Source organism: Delphinapterus leucas, chromosome 4 (assembly GCF_059928025.1).
Source record: "Delphinapterus leucas isolate spDelLeu-1000000601 "Yukka" chromosome 4, BTC_Dleu_Yukka2, whole genome shotgun sequence".
Taxonomy (NCBI): Eukaryota; Metazoa; Chordata; class Mammalia; order Artiodactyla; family Monodontidae; genus Delphinapterus; species Delphinapterus leucas.
In genome coordinates this window covers 60,847,844-60,866,255 of record NC_143132.1, presented here as the reverse complement: position 1 = coordinate 60,866,255, position 18,412 = coordinate 60,847,844, and the positions used below count along the sequence as shown (strand labels likewise).

General features: G+C 39.6%; 1 protein-coding gene across 10 annotated transcripts in view; it reads left to right on the top strand.

Moving 5' to 3' along the window:
- ZBTB20 (zinc finger and BTB domain containing 20) overlaps positions 1 to 18,412 on the top strand; it is an 820,737-nt gene that overhangs the window by 630,750 nt on the left and 171,575 nt on the right. For all 10 annotated transcript variants that reach the window (XM_022556467.2, XM_022556072.2, XM_022556534.2 and 7 more), the window contains one exon: positions 1,435 to 1,474. The gene's annotated coding sequence lies outside the window, so the exon portion shown is untranslated. The remainder of the gene's footprint in view (positions 1 to 1,434; positions 1,475 to 18,412) is intronic.

Sequence of the window (18,412 nt, the reverse complement as noted above, 5' to 3'; positions counted from 1 at the left end):
TCTTGCTTAAACTTTTCATTAAGCTCATCAATTTTGTGAAACAATTTAAAAACATTGGAGACGGCCAGCCAGCCTCTCTTGTGTTGGCATACATTATGGTCCAGGCTGCAGATTTTCATCTTAACTCTTCTTGTCCAAAGAGGGGAACAACATACTTCACTCCTGCATGTTCATGGAACAGGGTTTCACCTTGTCCATAAAAGGAAAAACTTTTTCTTTGGAGGAACCTCTATGATGGTGCATTTTCCCAGAAAACTTGCTGAGAAGTGAAGTCTCTAATTGCCAGTTTTCTACTTTAGCCTTATTCTATGCTTTAGTCAGGTCCTTGTACTTGATCTCTTTTAATACAGTTTGTTTTTCATATTTCTGAAGGCCATATGTGAAGTGGCTAAAATCATGGTGTCAGAGAGACAAGAATTCAATCAGTGTATGTTAAGTCCTTGACATATTTGAGTTGGGTCGGGTAGGGAGACCTGCTTTGTCTTCTCAGCACCCTTGTTTGGTTTATTAATTTCTCTTGGATCTTCTGTTACTTCAGTTTTATTCTTCTGTAAGAAAAGCTATCAAAACAGTGGCAAACAGGCCAGTCCCATAATCACTTATTTGGCTTGTGTGTTGAAGATTACAAAGGAGAATTATCAGACTTGAAATATAGAATGAGAAACTGTTAAGGTCAACTCCCCCCAAACCTGAAGTTTTCATTATTAGAAATGCATTTTGGGGGACAAATGCTTTTGTTTAAAATCATTTTGTCAGAGGGGACACTCTTAGGCTGGTGAGACAGGGTAGACAAGGCAGTAGCAGTCCTCAGCTAACAATTGACAATACATGGAGGCTTTGAATTTGCCCAGAGTATCTTCTGGGCATTAAACATACTAAATCTACCCTTAAAAGAAGCAAAGTTTATCAGTTTCACTCATCTTCGTCAAAATTAGCTAAGATCTGTCATGCACTACATAGTAAAGCTTTTATCTTTTCTCATCAGTACTGCCCAATAGATATTTATGCAGCGATAGAAACGTTCTATCTGTAAGGCAGCTACTAGCCACAGGTGGCTGTGGAGCGCTGGGAATGTGACTAGTAGACTGAGGAACTAAAATTTTAAATATTTTAAATTTAAATAGGTAGATGTGGCTAGTGGCTACTGTATTGAACAGCGCAGCTCTAGGTAATGCTCATATGATTTCGATCAGAATGAAGCTGACAAAGAAAGAGGTTGGCACTCCTTCTGTATTGGTCAGGTAGCAGCAGGTCACACCTTTGGAAATTTTACGAGGCTGAATCTCCTCTTTCTTGGGCTCCAGGTGACAAAATGGGCTCTTACTGCTCATGCTTTAGGAGCAATTAGTCCTGTCTAAACTTAGATTTGCTTTCCTTCTCTCCACAGTATCATTGGGTTTATTTTTAATTCCTTGTTTTGTCTTTGATTTTCAGTTCCTTGACCGTCATTCTGTGGCCTGCCCCTTCTCTTCATGTAAGTAAAAGTGGTTTTTTTCCTTTTCAAAAAAGCACCAGATTTGGGAAATTTGGGTCTTTATTGGCATGTTCTCCAGTTGACATTGTTGTGGTTTCCAGTGCTTCTTCAGTGTGTATTATCTTCTTTTGTGTTTGGAGTCAATGCTGTTGGCGGTAGTAGTAGTTGCCATCATGAGGGGGCTGAAAAGACCAGCAGCCCAAGCCACTGGACTTATATGAAGACTTCCTTTGACTCAGCCACGGCTGCTGTTTGCAACAGTCACTGCTCTTCTAAACTACAGCTTACATTCTTCAGTCAGATACCAGCCACAGTTGGGCTTTTGCTCCACTGTCAATCAATGGGCAATTATTTATTCTTCAGTTATACACCCATCCCTAGGCCCAATCGTTTTTAATTTCAACTTCTAGATCAGAGCTTTCATTTTTTTGGACAAAATTTCTAGTATCCTTTTACAGGAGGTACAAGACTGAAGTACAAAACTTTAGTGATCTAGGCTAAAATTGTGTGTGAAATAGTAAAGTACAGAGAAAAAAAAAAGAGAGAGAGAGAAATCATATGCCAGGAGGTTTATAGAAGGTACCATTCTTTTTTTAGAAAAGATGGAAAGTCATTTGGGGAGAAAACAACAACAACAACAACAACTTGATTTCAGGTGAAGAGAGAACATTTATAATTTAAAGCCCAAATCAGGCTGCACTGAGTTGGTTTGTATAAATTTCACCTTGAGCTGCTTGAAAGAGATTCTGGGGCCACGAGCCCAAATAATCAAAGTCACTACCTGAGACACCACCCAAGAGATGCTACAGGTAGTGGCAGTTACCTCACGTGATAAATATTATCAGCATCCTCCCAGCTGCTTCTCACTCTCTGGTGAACGCTGTCCCTTATTCAGAGCATGCCATCTTCACTGGCTCCTTCACACTCTGAGGTGTTTCTTGTGTTGCAATCATTTGCAAAGAAAGGAGGTTCCCATGGCACTCTTGCTTGCGTGTGGCTTCCACTCACATTCCTAGAATCTAGTTGCAAATATATGTAGGGGAGCAGAATCTTCCAAAGGATGCTAAGGCTGAAGTCTAAAGTGACATTTATTTGACAGAGAGAGGAGATTGATTAAAATCCCCAGAGACCGGTGCTGTGTGTAATGCATTTATACAGCAGGGGTGGGTCCTCTCTGCCCCTGACAAGTCTTGTTATTCCTCATTCTTGGTGTTGATAGAGTGGGTCTGTCAGTGCTTCGGAGGGTGTCAGCGTGCATGCATGTGGTTACCAGTTTACGTCTCTGCATCCCGACTCCAGTTACCTAGCACTGCATATTTCTAGTCCTCTGACTGGCAAATCATTTTTGTTGCAGTTCTTTTGTGTAAAAACAGTTCACATAATAGCTCTGTGTTAGACAAGGCATTAATCCTCACATCACCGGGGATGAATCAGCACCGTGCACTTCTGCCCGCACGGCTCAGCTATTATGACGTCAGCACTGGAGGGCAAGCCTCAGACATAAGCAGTGCAGCAGCCTGGAGACCTGGGTCACAGATTAGAAATCGAGGGGAGACCTTTGAGATAAAAAACATAATTGAAAGGCTGTCTCTGGCTCATAGGAAAATGTGAAGCTGATTCTATGCTATATCAACCATCAATCTCACAGCTTCTAGAGAGATCCAAATTTTTAACCAGAGAGGAGGCTGAGCAAATGACCTGAATGGGCTAATAGCCCATCCACATATCCACTAACCTTTTCCCACCCCCCAGGCCAGGCTTCATGCTTGCTTAGATTGTTCCAAATCCTGAGACTGCCTTTATTTCAAAGGTGACAGGGCCTATGACAGTCCTGCTGTCCTCAAGTGCCCCACAGACACAGCTGATGGCTCCAGAGGTGGTGCCCCAGGTGCCCATCAAAGGGAGAAGAAAAGTTCCTTGGGGACAGATCAAAACATTATCTCCCCAGTGCTTCTAGTTCCTAGTGCCTCTTTAATGGCCTCCTCCAGACAGGTGCAGCATTCTGCCTGTTCAACTTTTTTCTCCTCGGCACTGCATTTAGTCCAAAGTCCCAGTCTGCATTTGACACAGATTTCAATAGGAGCTGAATAGCTTCCAGATGTTCCCCCAAAAGTGTTTCATCCCATTAATCTTTAGCAGAGCAAAGAGGAGCCCTCTATAACCTGCCATGCTGCCTTGAAGCAGATAGCACAGACTCTCCCTATTTGAGAAACTAGGTTCTTAAAAGGTAGACCTCTCTACAGTTCGTACTAAGGTTCATTCTCAGAACACCTTTCCATATTGAAAACTAAATGTTGAAAAGGCTGAAAATTAACTGCCTACATTCTCTGTTAATAAGACATTCCTCCATCACACCCTCTATCCCTCACTCTTCCTTTCACCCTGTGATAACCATCTAAAGTGCCTTACTGCTGGGGTCTTCTGCCTTCATTAGATTGCTAGTAGGCCCCTACCCTGCTTCTAGAAGCTAATACTACTGCTTGGCTTAGGTTTTGATTGATTATCATGCACAGCTCTTCATTCAGTTTTCAGTCAACAAACATTTATGGAAAACTGGTCACTATGCTCAGTTCCTAAAACTGCTATATAAATAAGAAATGCTCCCCATTGTTAAAAATCTCACAGTCCAGTAGGGGAGATATATAGTAAATAAAGGCCATGCCATGTGATAGGCACTGGAATGGAGGTATATACAAGATGTAGCTAGGGGAACAAGAAAGGAACACCCGCCTGTATGTGGGAGGTGCCCAAGCTGGGCCTGAAAGTCTAAAGAGTGAATTGTAGTTTACCAGGTGGATGGGAGGAGGGGAAAACAAAAGGGGATCATAATCAGAAAAAAAGCCAGAGGAAAGTCAGAAGGTATCTGCGCAGCAGCCTCATCCCGAGTTCGTGGCTAGAGCTTGGTGATTGAAAGGGGATCCTTTCAAAGGAGATGAGGCTGGAAAGTGGGCAGGAGGCAGATCACGAGGGCCTTGTATGCCGAGCAAAGAAGTTCGGACTGGAAGCAGCAGGCTTGGGGAGGCTTTGAAGGATTTTAAGTAGATTTATGTTTTAGAAGAAGAGCATTCTGGTGACTGAGAAAAGGGAGACCAGATCACAGATGAAAACCAAGGGCCTGAACTGTGCGGTGGGGCTGGGAGTGGAGGGGAGGGGCGATTCGGTAGTGCTGACATAGACATTGACGTTTGCCTAATGCCAGCCTGGCTTGGCCCCGTGCATAATCCTTGCCTTCTAGGAGAAAGGATGATGTGTTGTTTGGGGCCAAATTTCAGGCCAAAATAGACCTTTATGGGACCTTCACCAGAGACCTCAACTTGAGTCTGACCTACCGCTCTCCAGAGATGTGTGTCTCTCTCTCCCATAGTGGCCTTGGGGGAGTGGCAGGCAGAAAAGGAGAGGACATTGCCAGTGTCCTGCTTTTCTCTTCTTTCACCTGAAAATGAAACCATTTCTTAATAATATGCCCCTAAAGTCAATCATTGCCCCAGTTTCCTATCATTTTCCCACTGCTGCCCTTTTCTGAGGAGAAGTTCCAAGCCACTGAGCTGAATTGCAACTTATGCACAGCCGGGTATTGAAACAATGCAGTATATTTGTTCCTTCTTTCTGAATTAGAGTTCACCATAAGTGTGCTTTTCTCTTGTTCACTTTGGGCTGCCAGGACAATTTAAAGGAAATTTTCAACAGCTTATGTTGCATGTACCATGTTCTTTTTTGCAAATGAGAGGATGTCTGTGGGTGTGTTTAAGTCTTCTCTGTACTACTTTCTGGAGAAAGGTTTGAGGAGATGAACAAGATAAGGAGGAGAGACCTATTGAAAGCCCAGGTCCCTTCAGTGACCTGAGTGCAGAACGTAGGCTGGTGATCAGATGGTCAATTATGTGTTTGTCAAAACACAGTGGGCTGCATTCCAGACTGCCAGCTTTGGAGGCCCGGCTTCTGCCAACCAAATGTCATCTGGGAACATGCAACACTGGGCACTGTGAAGGAGTTTGAAATAGACCATGCCACAGCCAACCTACTGCCAGTCTTATAGCACCAATATGGCATGCACAGCCGGGCCCCATGTTTCAGAGCTCAGGAATTCACTGTTCTAAATTCAAGAGGTCAGATGGGTTCATGTTTTCAAAGCCTATGCTCTCTGCTTTGAACATTGTGACTTGCTCCTCTGTGATTTCCAAGTGATTTTTTCCAGTCACATCGCTGTGGAAACCACTCTTTTTGTGATGGTTATGAGAGCCTTGTCAATGTCCCAGAGGAGAGAAAAAAAATAAACTTGCTCTGACAATGACTATGATTCTGACAGAGGGATTCCAACTCTTAGGAAATTACATTAAAGGTGCAGAGCTTTTAAAATATCAGGAACCACCTTGGCAACTTACAAAAAGCAGAAGGGCTTTGCCTATTTTATAAAGTGATTTGCATATACCTGCATAAATAATGTCCCCACCTGTACTTTTATGCATTTAGGTTGAATAAATTAAATTCAGTGATCTTTAAAACATTCACTGTCTTTCATTGCTCAGATACCATTTTCAGGACACTTCCTCCTCATTTTTTTTCCTATAGTAGTAGTGGCTATTTTTTTCAATCTTTTGACTAATTCAGAGAATCAAAACACTTCTGCAGACTAGCCTACCACAACCAGGAGCATTACCTCCCTCTGCTTGCATTTCTCTTAGCCTTTCTACCTATTAGGCCATGCTTTCCATATGCTTTTCATAAAGGAAGTGGGGGGAGTATATTACTAAAAGGAAAACACACTGATACACATCTCAGGGACACACTCATTTCTTAGGCCACTGCCACCACTAACCCCAACCCTAACCCTAACCCTTCAGGAGCCACCCAGCCACTAAGCCATATCAATTGTAACTTGGGCCTTCAAATCAAAGCCTGGTTAGTAGTCCAGCCTTAAACACAATCATCCCATGAGCTATAAGTACTTATTATATACAAAGAATCATATTTAGTGGAGAGTTAAAACATAAACTAGGACATTGCCCTTGCTTGCTCTTAAGGAACTTAAAATTGAGTTAGGAAAAGAAGTCGTACTATTGAGTGTTCATATGCGTAGCAAATGATAAATAACAATTCCAAAAGGAATGAAACATTCCAATAAGTACTATAGGATTTCATTCGTGAAAGAGAGCCTTGAGGGCTGGAAAACTTCATGTAAAATGCAATTTAGCTGGGTCTTGAAAAATGGCTAGAATGTAAACAAGATGAAGAATAAAGGAATGGTATTCCAAGAAAAAGCATAAACCTAAGTGTGGGAATCTTTAGAGGGGTACAATAAATAGCACTGTTTTTTCCCCACTCAAATTCTAAACCCATTGGAAAATAAGACAAAAGAACTGATGGCTGAGGAACCAAAACTTTTGCCAGAGTCTGGGTGGACAGATGTAACTTGGTATGAGAGGTAAAAAGAGCTCACTGACTCCCATTCTCCCAGGGGAAAATTTGGTCTGCATAAGAACAACACTTTTCCAGGTCACTAACTCCCACTAGTCTAAGTAGTCAAGGAAGGAGAAAGTCTAAATTCCCGTACTTATAAACTTTGATAGATCAGTTCCACCTAACTGAGAAACATGGACCAAGGACTGTCTTACCAACATGATGACTTTCCTCCATGGAGAAGTATAAGGAATGAGGCCAGAGGCAAGGTATGTTTAGAAAGCTTCCCTATGGAAACTGGGAGTGGGGAAGAGGCATTCCTATAAACCCTAAGATCCACAGGCTGGAAAACAAGAAGAGGAAATATTGAGTAAGATGAAAATGTGAACCAGAGCCAAGAGGCCAAATAAGGCTCTCATCTGCCTAAGGGGACATACCTGAGGTTGAAACCAGTAGTCATAGAATTATTGGAGACCTAAACTAAGGGATCCTTTTCAGACTCTCAAAGTTACCAGAATCAGAACCCCAGGAACAAGCAAGAAATGAAGATAATGGACTAAAACCTAGTTGGGAAAAAAAATACAAAAACTCTTATCTTTTGTTAAACTAGTAATAACAATAAGAAATAACATTTGTTGAGTGCTTGCCTTTCTTTAGGTACTGGACAAATACTATTAATGGTTATATGATTTAACCTTTTAAACTACTCTTATTAAATAGATGATGTTATAATCCTAATTTTGAAGATAAAATGGAGATTTTGTATGTTTGAGTAATTTTTCCAAGAATGCCTAGGAAGTGATAGAGATAGAACTTGAATCCAAGACTATCTGTCTTAAAAGCCTTGGCTGAATTTCATTAAACACAAAGTAAATGTCTACTAAGTGCTGAAAGTATAATAATGAGCAAAACAGACATGGTCTCTGCCCTACTGGAGTTTATAATTTGGGGGATGAAAGACGGATATTAACCAAACTGTCACATGAAAGAACTTATAACTGCAAACTGTGCTTTCTGTTATGACATTAAAATGCCAGGTTTTCTAAGAACAAATATAGGAGGGGAATACTTAATAATAATAATAGTAAATATAGGAGGGGAATATTTAATAAGTGAGTCTGGAAGTACAGTACAAGCTTCACTGAGGAAGTGACATTGAGCTGACATCTGAAGATGTAAAATAAGAAGTGAGATTAGGTGGTGGAAGAGGTTTCCAGGCTGAGGGAACAGCATGAATGAAGGCCCTGAATGTAGCAGAATAGAGAGAATGAGGTGAAAAGCAGCCAGGTTGAGGCTGAAGAGATAATACAGGGCCTGATAATATCAGGATCTTTGTCGGCCATATTAAGGACTTGCCTCAGGGCAATAGGAAAGCAAATTTAAGAATGAAAGTGGCATGATCAACTTTTTATTCTAAAAAGATCATGCTACTCTTGTACATTTATCCCAAACAAGCAGAAACATATCCACACAAAAATCAAAATTTATGGCAGCTTTATTCATGATAGCCCAAAACTGGAAACCCAGATGTCCTTCAATGAGTGAATGGTTAAACTGTAGCACAACCATACCATGGAACTGCTCAGCACTCAAAAGTAATGAACTCTTGGTATGTACAACAACTTGGATTAACAGCAAAGGTGTTACACTGAGTGAAAAAGCCAATTTCATTTATATAGGATTCTTGAAATGAGAAAATTATAAAGATAGAGAACAGATTAGTGGTTATCAGAGATTAGGGAGTGGGGGAGAGATGGAGCTGCCTGTGGCTGTAAAAGTGTAGGCCAGAATATTCTTATATGTAACTGTATTTGGACTGTGGCGGTGACCATGCAAATCTATACATAAGGATACAGTAGCATAGAACTACATACACACACATACATAAGTGCATGCAAAATGAGTGAAATCTGAATAAGGTGGATGGATTGTACCAATGTCAATTGCCTGACAGTGATATTGTACCATAGTTAAACAAGGTATTATATTGGGCCAATATATCAATAATAGAGGGGTAGAGGGTATACCAGATCTTTCTGTATTATCTCTTACAATTACATGATAAACTATGATAATTTTGAGATTAAAAGATAAAGATCAAGCTAGTTTCATTATGGTAAATGGTCTAGAAGGAGCAAAAGTAAGGAGGCTGCTGTAATAGAACAGACAAGAGATAGACTAGGGTAGTGACAAAGGGAATAGAAGAATAATAAATGGAATCAAGAGGTAATTCAGAAGCAAAATATACAGGATTTTCTTATGGATTGGATGTGGGAGATGAAGGAGAAAGAAGTGGCAACTATGACTACTGGTTTTATGCTTGTAAAACAATATGGAGGATGGTGCCACTCAGGGTTATATGAAACACCAGAGGAGAACTGGGGTGGAGAAAAGATCATAAGATCTGTTTTTAAAATGCCTAGTGTCAGATGCTTTTGATAGAGATAAGTGATCATATTGAGTCGGCAGAGGAATATATACAACTGGAATTCAGAAGTAAAGCAAAGGCGAATGAAGCTGTTGGCATGGATGATAATTGCCTAGGGGCAAGGTTAGATTGAGAAGAAGGCCCCAACTGGGACTTGAGGAACTCTTAATATTTAATCAGCTGGTAGAGAAAAATGAGGCTGTGAATATCCTCAGAAGGAACGGCTAAGAGGTAGTAGGAAAATAAGAAAACATTGGCACAGAAGCCAAGAGAAGAAGGTGTTTCAAAGAGAGTGGTCGGTAGCGACCACTGAGAAGTCAGGTGAGTTAAGGACTGAAAAATATATCACTTAATATATCAATCTGGAATTATTGTTGACCTTAGCAAAAGGTGGCTTGTTGAAGAGGTAGCAGCAGTAATTTATTCGTCACAGGATGAGGAAAGCGTAAGAAGTGAAGAAACAGAGACAGCAAATGTGTATCAGTCTTAGAAGTTTTACTGTAAAGGAAAAGAAAATGAGCTAGTATAATATCTTTGGAATGGGGGAGTGAGGTCAAAAATTTGGGGGGAAAAATGGAGATACTGGCATCTTTATATGCTTAGGAGAATACAGTAGAGAGGAGAGATTCAGTGTATAGGAGAGACAAGAGGATAGGATGATTGGTAGTGGAAGATTCCTGATAAGGACAGAGACATGGAATCCTGAGCACAAGTGGAAGGAGAGAAGTAGGGACATCTCTTCTATAGTTACAAGAAAAAAGAAGGAACGGTAGGGATAGATGCGAGCCATGTGTACGTTTGGTACTGAGAAGTTGAGAGGTTTCCCAAGTGATGGCTCCTAGGGAGCAAGGTCCTGCTAAGAATAAATGAGGAGGAGATTTGACGAAAGTAGAGGTTTAAAGTAGTTCTTGGGACAAATGGGCAGTAGGTTAGCCAGAAAAACAGCAGTATTCTCCTTGGCAGTGTGGAAGGTCTAGGTGAGCCTGGTGGGTTAATGTGGTACCTGTCTGTCTTGTGTGATTTTCTCCAGCAGTTCAGTGATGAAGCAGTTCAGTGATGAAGGTGGAAGCTCAGAGGAGATGTGCACTTGAGTTCAAATTAGGATGGAGCTTTACCTAATGTACATGAAAAGATACTAGAGTTTTTAGCTTCGTTTTGGTTCTATTAGAGGCCAGAATGAAAAGGCAGTGAAAGGGCTCCGTTCAGTTCTCTAAGCATCTGGTGAGTACCTACATTGCACCAGGCGCTGTGTTTGGTACAGAAAAAACAGTCTAGTGAAGTTTAAAGGCTGCCGTCTAGTCCAAAAGGCCAGGAACAGGTGATTAGATAACCTTTACCAAAAGACACAGAAACCCCTGTCATTACTTTTCTTTCTTCTGCCCGTTCCTTCCTCCCATCCTGGCATTACCCAATTATTTTCTTGCTTTCTCACAAAATATCTACTGTCTGCCTTATTGCCAAGCCTCTAATATGCATCATACAAATATGAGTGACAATTCTGATTTCTCCCATCCTCATTTTGCTAAAATACGGTCACTTAGGAACAATTAGATCATCTACTTGAAGTGTGGTATTGGTACCGTGTGAATTTTCTCTAAATTTTAAAAGCTTCCCTCTAACTATACAGAAAGGCGATTTATTTAAAAGAGGGATGGAGAGAAGAAGAGTGGGTAGATGAGAGAGAAGAAAAAAATAAGAAAAAGAAAGCTAATTATCTATAGAAGACCTTATATAGCAGCTCACCCTTGTCATTCAAGGGAACTCCCACTTGAAATGAGTAGATGAGCCTCCATTCCTAATGGTGGCCTACACCATCAGCTTCCAAAACAGCTTCCAGACCTGGAGACGTTCCAGAGTGCTATAGACCAACTAAATTCCAGCTTCTGGTAATGTAAGACAAGATATGAAGAAGACCTGAAGAATATGGAAATTCCTAATTCCAGTAGCAGTAGGATTCCTCACTCAGATTATTCTAAGCACTATAAAGTGGTGGCTTACAAAGAGGTGGTGGTAATGACCGCTTTCCTTTATTTGAACACATTCCATTCTGCTAGATTCCCTTTAGGAAATGACATTAGGACCATTTGACTCAAAACTAAATTGCAGATACATCTGGGGTAAAATTTGGCAGCGGCTGAGCAAAGCATTTGTATTTTTTTAATATTTACTTCTTTCATGATTCTATAATTCACACTTATTGTAAAATATTAAGAAGGTATAGAGTATGGAGAAAACATCCACAATCCCACTAAACAGAAAAAAGCTATTATTAACAATTTTTTAGATCACCTTCTAGTCTTTTATCTGAATTTTAACATAGTTGAGCATACACTGTACAGATAGGGTTGTATCCTATTTTTTTTACTAACAAGTGCTTCTCAGTGTAATTACATACTTTTTGTAAATGCCACCATAATGTCTGAATAATTTTCTATCATATAAAATCCCCAGAATTTTCCTAACTATGCTCTAGGTATAGATACTTGGGTTATTTCCAGTATTTGAGCTTTTATACTTTAAAGTCTTTTAAGGTGAGAACTATAATGTGTCACCTGAATTGTCAAACTTGGAGGAAACTTGAGGCAGGCAATAATGCCACCCATTCAAGAGAATGGTCACCCTATTAAGAGAGTTACTAACTGCTAAAACTATGAAACTCATATTTGAATTTTTAAGTAGTTGTTGCGGAGTTTAAGCTTTTTTCCCCTAAGGTTAAAATTCTAATTTTTACTTCTAAAGTATACATTTAGTTTGGCTTGCATTTGTTACAATGATGATATAAAAGAAAAAAAATCCATTCAAAAATCTCACTGCCCAGAGATAACCACTGGTAACACTTTGGGGAATATATTTCCAAACATATCTATTTATCTGTCTCTTTATCTTTCTCTTTGTCTTTCTCTTTTCAAAATGAAAGGAAAATCTACTGGCTGTTTTGTAATCTTGTTTTTTTATTCAACATTGTAATAAGCATTTTCCATGTTAATAAATATAGATCTACATTATCTTTTTGACAGCCACATTGTACTCCAGTGGAGGGTAATTTATTGAATTAGTCACTTATTGATGGACATTTAGGATATTTGGAAATTTTTTCTAACCAAACAATGCTACAGTAATCATCTCTATACATGTGTGCATTTTTTTTTAATTCACTTGCCTGATTATTTCCTTAGGATAGATTTCTAGTAGTGGAACTGCCAAAGTAAAGTTTATCTACTGCTAAACTGTCCTGCAACAAAACTGTATCAATGTATACCCCCGCCAGCAAAGAAAGAGGCTGCCCATTTCTCTGCATCTTCACTAATTCTGTAATTGTCAATTGAACTTTTTGCCATATAAGTGAAGACTTTCGTACTGAGGGTATGAGATGCTTTTTCCAAGCATACAATCAACTGAAAACTTAAAGAAAAATGTATTAAATTTTATTACATGAAAATAAAAATCACTATGGTAGAAAGTATTTTTTAAAAACTGGGGAAAATATTGTGACATATGCCTAATATTTTTTTTTGGCTGAATTTTTCACTGATTTTTCTGTTGGTTTTTTTTAACATCTTTATTGGAGTATAATTGCTTTACAATGGTGTGTTAGTTTCTGCTGCATATCCCTAATATTTTAAGAGTAGGTATAAGTCAACAACGAAAAGGTGAATAATACAGTAAAAACTTGGAAAGGGCAAATGAGCAGCCTCACAAGTGTTTAGCTGTTTAGCTGTCTCATCCTCTGCTCAAAGGCAGTGCTCCTCAGGCCCTGTGAGGTCACCCCCAGCACTGTTTCCTGTGCTCTGCACGCAGCCCACACCCTCACCACCCTCCCAGCGAAAGCTGTGGGGAGAAAAGCACTACTCAGGGGACCCGCGGAGTTCCTGGGTGAGGCACTGATAATACTTCCCTTGGTTACATACATTCATGTTTATTTGACATCACCATCCCCCAAAGCGGCAGGCTAATTGTTCACTCACATGAATGTGAAAATGATCATCTGAGCTCTGCCATCAGACTCCAGAATCAGTCAATTATTGGGAAGGGAAAAATACACACTGGCAACATTGCTTGATCCATGTCTCCAGGGCAGAATTGACACTATTCTTCTACCAGATGTAGATAGAGATTTCTGGATGTTCTCATAAATAAAGTGCTAGAGGCCATGTCATCAGTGTCCTCCACCTTTCCCTCTCTCTCTCTGTCTCTGACTCCCATGTGTATTACTACATACTTAATGAAATGGAATATTTATCAGCAACTTCAGGGAAAGTGAAAGATGCTAGAGAGGCAGAAATGCCACACTGACAGTATCAGCCCCTGCCCTTCACGGTGCAGACTGACAGAGCATCTTCCCTGTGTTTGGGGATAGAGAGCATCTGATTCCCGGAGTGTGTACCCCAAGCTTCTCAGAGGGGCAGGAGTTGTGCAGCGCTGTTCTGAGTGGTAATTGGAGCATTCCTTCAGCACAAAAAGTTCATCTGCATCTGATAAGGGATGGCACGTGCTTCGGGGCATCCTTTCTCCCTCTTTAGCGGAAAGCCATGTCTGAAAGTCGTATGCAGTGCCTTAAATCCTTAGGTAGCGTCCAGAAGGGAAGCAGAAAAGAGGCAATCATGTTCAAGGTTGTACAGAAGCTCCTTTAAACCAACCACAAGCTAAGGCAAATGGTAGGACCCAGGCCTAGTATATGACTCCTCTACCTGAGCAGTGAAACTGCCCAAGGTGGGAGCACATGACTACGAGCTAGGTTTCAGTGATGCCCCTGGAGCAGTTAGAGGCCGCGCTGCCCCTCTGCCAACTCAGAGTGCCGAATGTGTGGCTTTCTTAATGATGCCCTTAGAAGACGTCACATATTATACCCCTCCCTCTATAACATAGCTTATACTCAGAGGCCAAACAGGGACCCAGTAATGATGGTTAATGTTGAGTGTTATTAATTAACGTTGAGTCTTCCTCATGTTCTTTCTCACCCTTTTCTTTTCTTCCCCAAACATGGTTGCCAATTTAAAGCTGGGCAAAGGTGTGTATATAGGGTATACATTATATATATGTATGGTACATATGCCACCTACTTACTCAAAGAGTCTTTCTACTCTCTTGCACAGGAGGTCTTTGTAGTGATAAAATTAAGGTTTTTTTTTCTTTCGTTGGATTCTTCTTTTACGCACTCTTTCTGTAGTCTCTGTTATTTCTCATTTCTTCTAATGTGAGCTTATTGAAGACAAATCAGGCATACCTACCTTGTTCAGAGAATCATTTCCAGATTATTTAAAATGGGCCACCTTACCTCTCACACTTTGGTAGGGTAAAACTGATTCCACCTTTAGTTCCTTCCTGGAAATTTCTAGGCTTTTAGTACATGGAAAATAATTATCACCTCTAATTTAAAATTAACCCTGTACTTTGGGTGAGAGAAGCCTGTGTCTCATGACAGAATTTGAGTAAAAGTTACTCTTAAATCCTCTAACAATGTCCTTCTTTCTGGTCCTTACAAGCTAGTCAAGGACGCATAAGAGAAGTAACAGGAAGTCTCTAGTTGGAATCATTTTCTGGGATTTTTCCCCCTGCTTTTCTCCATAATCATCAGACTTAAATAGTGTCACTACATTAGTTCTTTACCATTAGATTCCACATGCTCCTCTACCCGTTTTTTTATTCTATTTTATTTTATTGAAGTATAGTTGATTTACAATGTTGTGTTAATTTCTTCTGTACAGCAAAGTGACTCAGTTATACATATATATATTCTTTTAAAAATCCAAAAAAAAAAAATCTGTGAAAGTGATAACCACAATGAACAGCAAAAGGATGAACATGAAGATGCAAAAGGGGACACCACAGTCATAAAATGTGGTGAAGAGTAAGAAAATGTAGACTTTTTTTCTAGAATGTGTTTGAGCCTATATAACTACCAGTCTACCAGTTTTATAATAGCACTTTTCAGTGAAGCTTAGGAAGAACCTTAATACTGTTTAGTTTTCCCAAAATGCATGAAGTATCTGTTGACAATGTGTCTATATCTATCTATCTGTCTATCTCTATTTATAAAGAGTCAATTTCTTGATCATCTTATTATCACCAGTCATTAACATCACTCGTCTAGAATTGGTACAGAGGTCAGCCACCTCACAGTAGGCTGTGTGTTCACCACTCCACTCCAACTCTCTGATATACCTAGGAAAAGAATTTCAGAAATGTACACTAACATCCAGAAAACGACTTCAGAGATCTGAATCTTGGTGCAGGAATCCAAGAGAAATCTTACTGGCCACTATTATTGGGAATTTTCCCCTTTTCCTCAAACAACAAAGAACTATAGCCAAAACACTTTAAAGACATCCTTTTGAGTGATTTTGATATTGGATTCTGGTTTATTCTTTCTGAGAAAATGAGGGATTACATTTAAATTCCAGATAAATGCTTTTACCTAATAGGAAATTAATGTATAATTTTTGACTGTTGTGATACAATGATCTTTCATGAAGTTCAGTGTCTAATAATCATTTCCTCTTTGGTAATGACCAAGAGACAGAGGCTTTCTTTAGAGAGGAGACAGGAGCTCTTTGGGTAGCCCCACAAAGGGACACGGACTTTGAAACAGGAAGGGATGCAATTAGAAGCCAGAAAAACAAGGGAGAGCTGGGTGCACATTAACAGTGCCAGCAACCCTAAAACGAGTTAGGCTTTAGTTAAGATGTAATCGAAAACACATACTCTAGATATTCATCCATTTCTAGGATTGTGCAGGGGTTTACTTTCCTCTCATCTCTTAGCAAAAAATAACTTGATCTAAGAAGAAAGATTTCCCCACACCACAGTCAGATTATTTCATGGGAACAGTACACCCTTGGCAGATCATACTGACTTGTGGACCAGCCTGAGGATCCAGGGAAAACAGACTGAGTGACCCAAAGGGACAGAGTCAAGGCCAGCTGTGGACAGGAGTCTTTACCATCTTCCAAAAACTACCCCAAATCAGTCATTTATTTCTTTTCTCAACAATAGGCATTAAAAAAACCTTAAAGATCAAAGGTCCTTTTCAGGCCTGAGCTATTGATGTGATTGTAAAGATTATTTCTAGGTCAGCTACAGCTACCTTTGTCTGTGGCTGGACCCTCAAAGCAGTCCCGTATAGGAACACACGTGCGCACTGTTTGTTGGTATGGGCTTTTCTCCTGCCTATTAGGTGCATTACAAAGTTGCTTTTAATGGGGCCTCTCTGCATTCAACAGAAATATTTCTGGAGCTCTCCTGGCTCCCACAACGTTTGCTGGGTGCACATTTAATATGTTTTAGCTTTACTGCCTGAAGGTGGAATCAGGGACATCTACCTGCACATGACAGTGCTTTGGCTCTTGCAGTTGCAGAACTTAATGTATGTATCAGTAATGAAAATCTTAATTAAGAAAGCTGCATCATTGTCCATGAACACTCATTTTTCTCCCCCTGCAAAGCCCTTTGTGTATTGCAGTATATACCTGGTCCAGACAGACAGAGCCCTTGAAGAGCTTGTCTGGCAGATCTTCTCTTGATTATTAACAGCTAGCAAATGACAAAGTCTCGCTCTCCTTTTGTCTTGAAACTGAGGCTTGGAACAGCAGAGCACACAATGTACTGTAGGATTTGTTTGTGTTTTTTTAAACTTGCTTTTATTACGTTGGTTGGTTTAAAAATCCGACAGTGTTGATCAAAACTAATTTAGGTAACTTAGAGTTGCCAAAATACTAGCAGATGCATATTTACACATATACTCTCAGAGAAATGTAATTTTCCATATAGAAACAATGCACAAACAAAAGAAGGGACAATTTTAAGCTGTTTGCCCATGTTTCTGGCGCCTTTGGCCTCCGTGCTTGAAGCCTGCCATGTCCCTACTTACATGACCTTAGCAGTTCCTTCTTTCTCTGTGTTGATATGCACATGCCAGTTTGTCATTTGTGCAAAGTAACATGATTTGGAAGATGTAATAACTTTAAACAGACAACTGACTGTACCCATAAAAAAATTGAGTTATTAAGATCTTTTGAAAAGGTGGCCTATAATTATGTTTATGAAACTATATCCAATTGTAATATTTTAATAATGCCCAAATCATAGTTCCCAAAATAAAGTTAATTCATTTAAAATTCTTTTAAAAGCCTCAAAACATTTTACTCTTAAAACGTAGCAGCTCCATGACCTTGAATTATGACCTACATGATGAGGAGAGAGACTCATGTCTCCTGCACCTGTGTGTATGGTCAGTCTTCTGCATTTTTCTAAGTCCCTGGCCTTAACCATTTTCTGGAAGACCCATGTAAGTAATTGAATTGGGCTCCAGCTCTATACTTATATAATGGTTTCTACTGCAGTAGAAGGACACACCCACCTGAAGAAGGTCTAGTAATAAATATTTAGAACCTGTCTTCTTACTGTACATATACTGCCCTCATCAAGAGGGGAGCAGACACACTGTCTCTGGTGATTCTAGTATAATAATGTTTATTTACTCTGCTTCTTAGAACTTCACATGCTTTAGCTCATTTATTTTCATAATCACTATAAAGTAGGTAAGTCAGTTTTCTGCATATCAGTAACATGGGAAAATTTGTGTAAATATTCTCTATGTATCATGTAAGATGTGAGGAAGACCTTATTATGGCAAAGTTATTTTCAAATATTCTTAAAGTCTCATGTTTGCACTCAACATTTAAAATTAGGGTTAAATATGAAAAGTAAATAAAAATAGACTTATGGTTTTATACTAGAGCCATAATAAGAGGTTAGGAGAGATGCTATCAGGGCTCTTAGTTGCTAGATAGGAAGCACTATGAACAGGTTGTTTTACTCTGGAAGATTCTCCCTTTCAAGAACCATCTGGCCAGCACTGCCATAAATTCTAAAGCAACTGTGAAGTAACTGGCCTAGAAATATTGCAGGTATATAGTGTAAGGCATATAGTAGGCTGTCAATAAATGTTTGGGGAATGAATAAATAAATAAATAATGAATGAATAAGGGAAAGGATAAATTTTGTTGGCATTTCAAAGACTAAACCAGAAGATCAGGTACTTTTCTTAATTTTGGGAAGTACTTGATTAGAAGTTTGAAGTGTGCTGAATTTCTAATCCTTGATATTCAACTTTC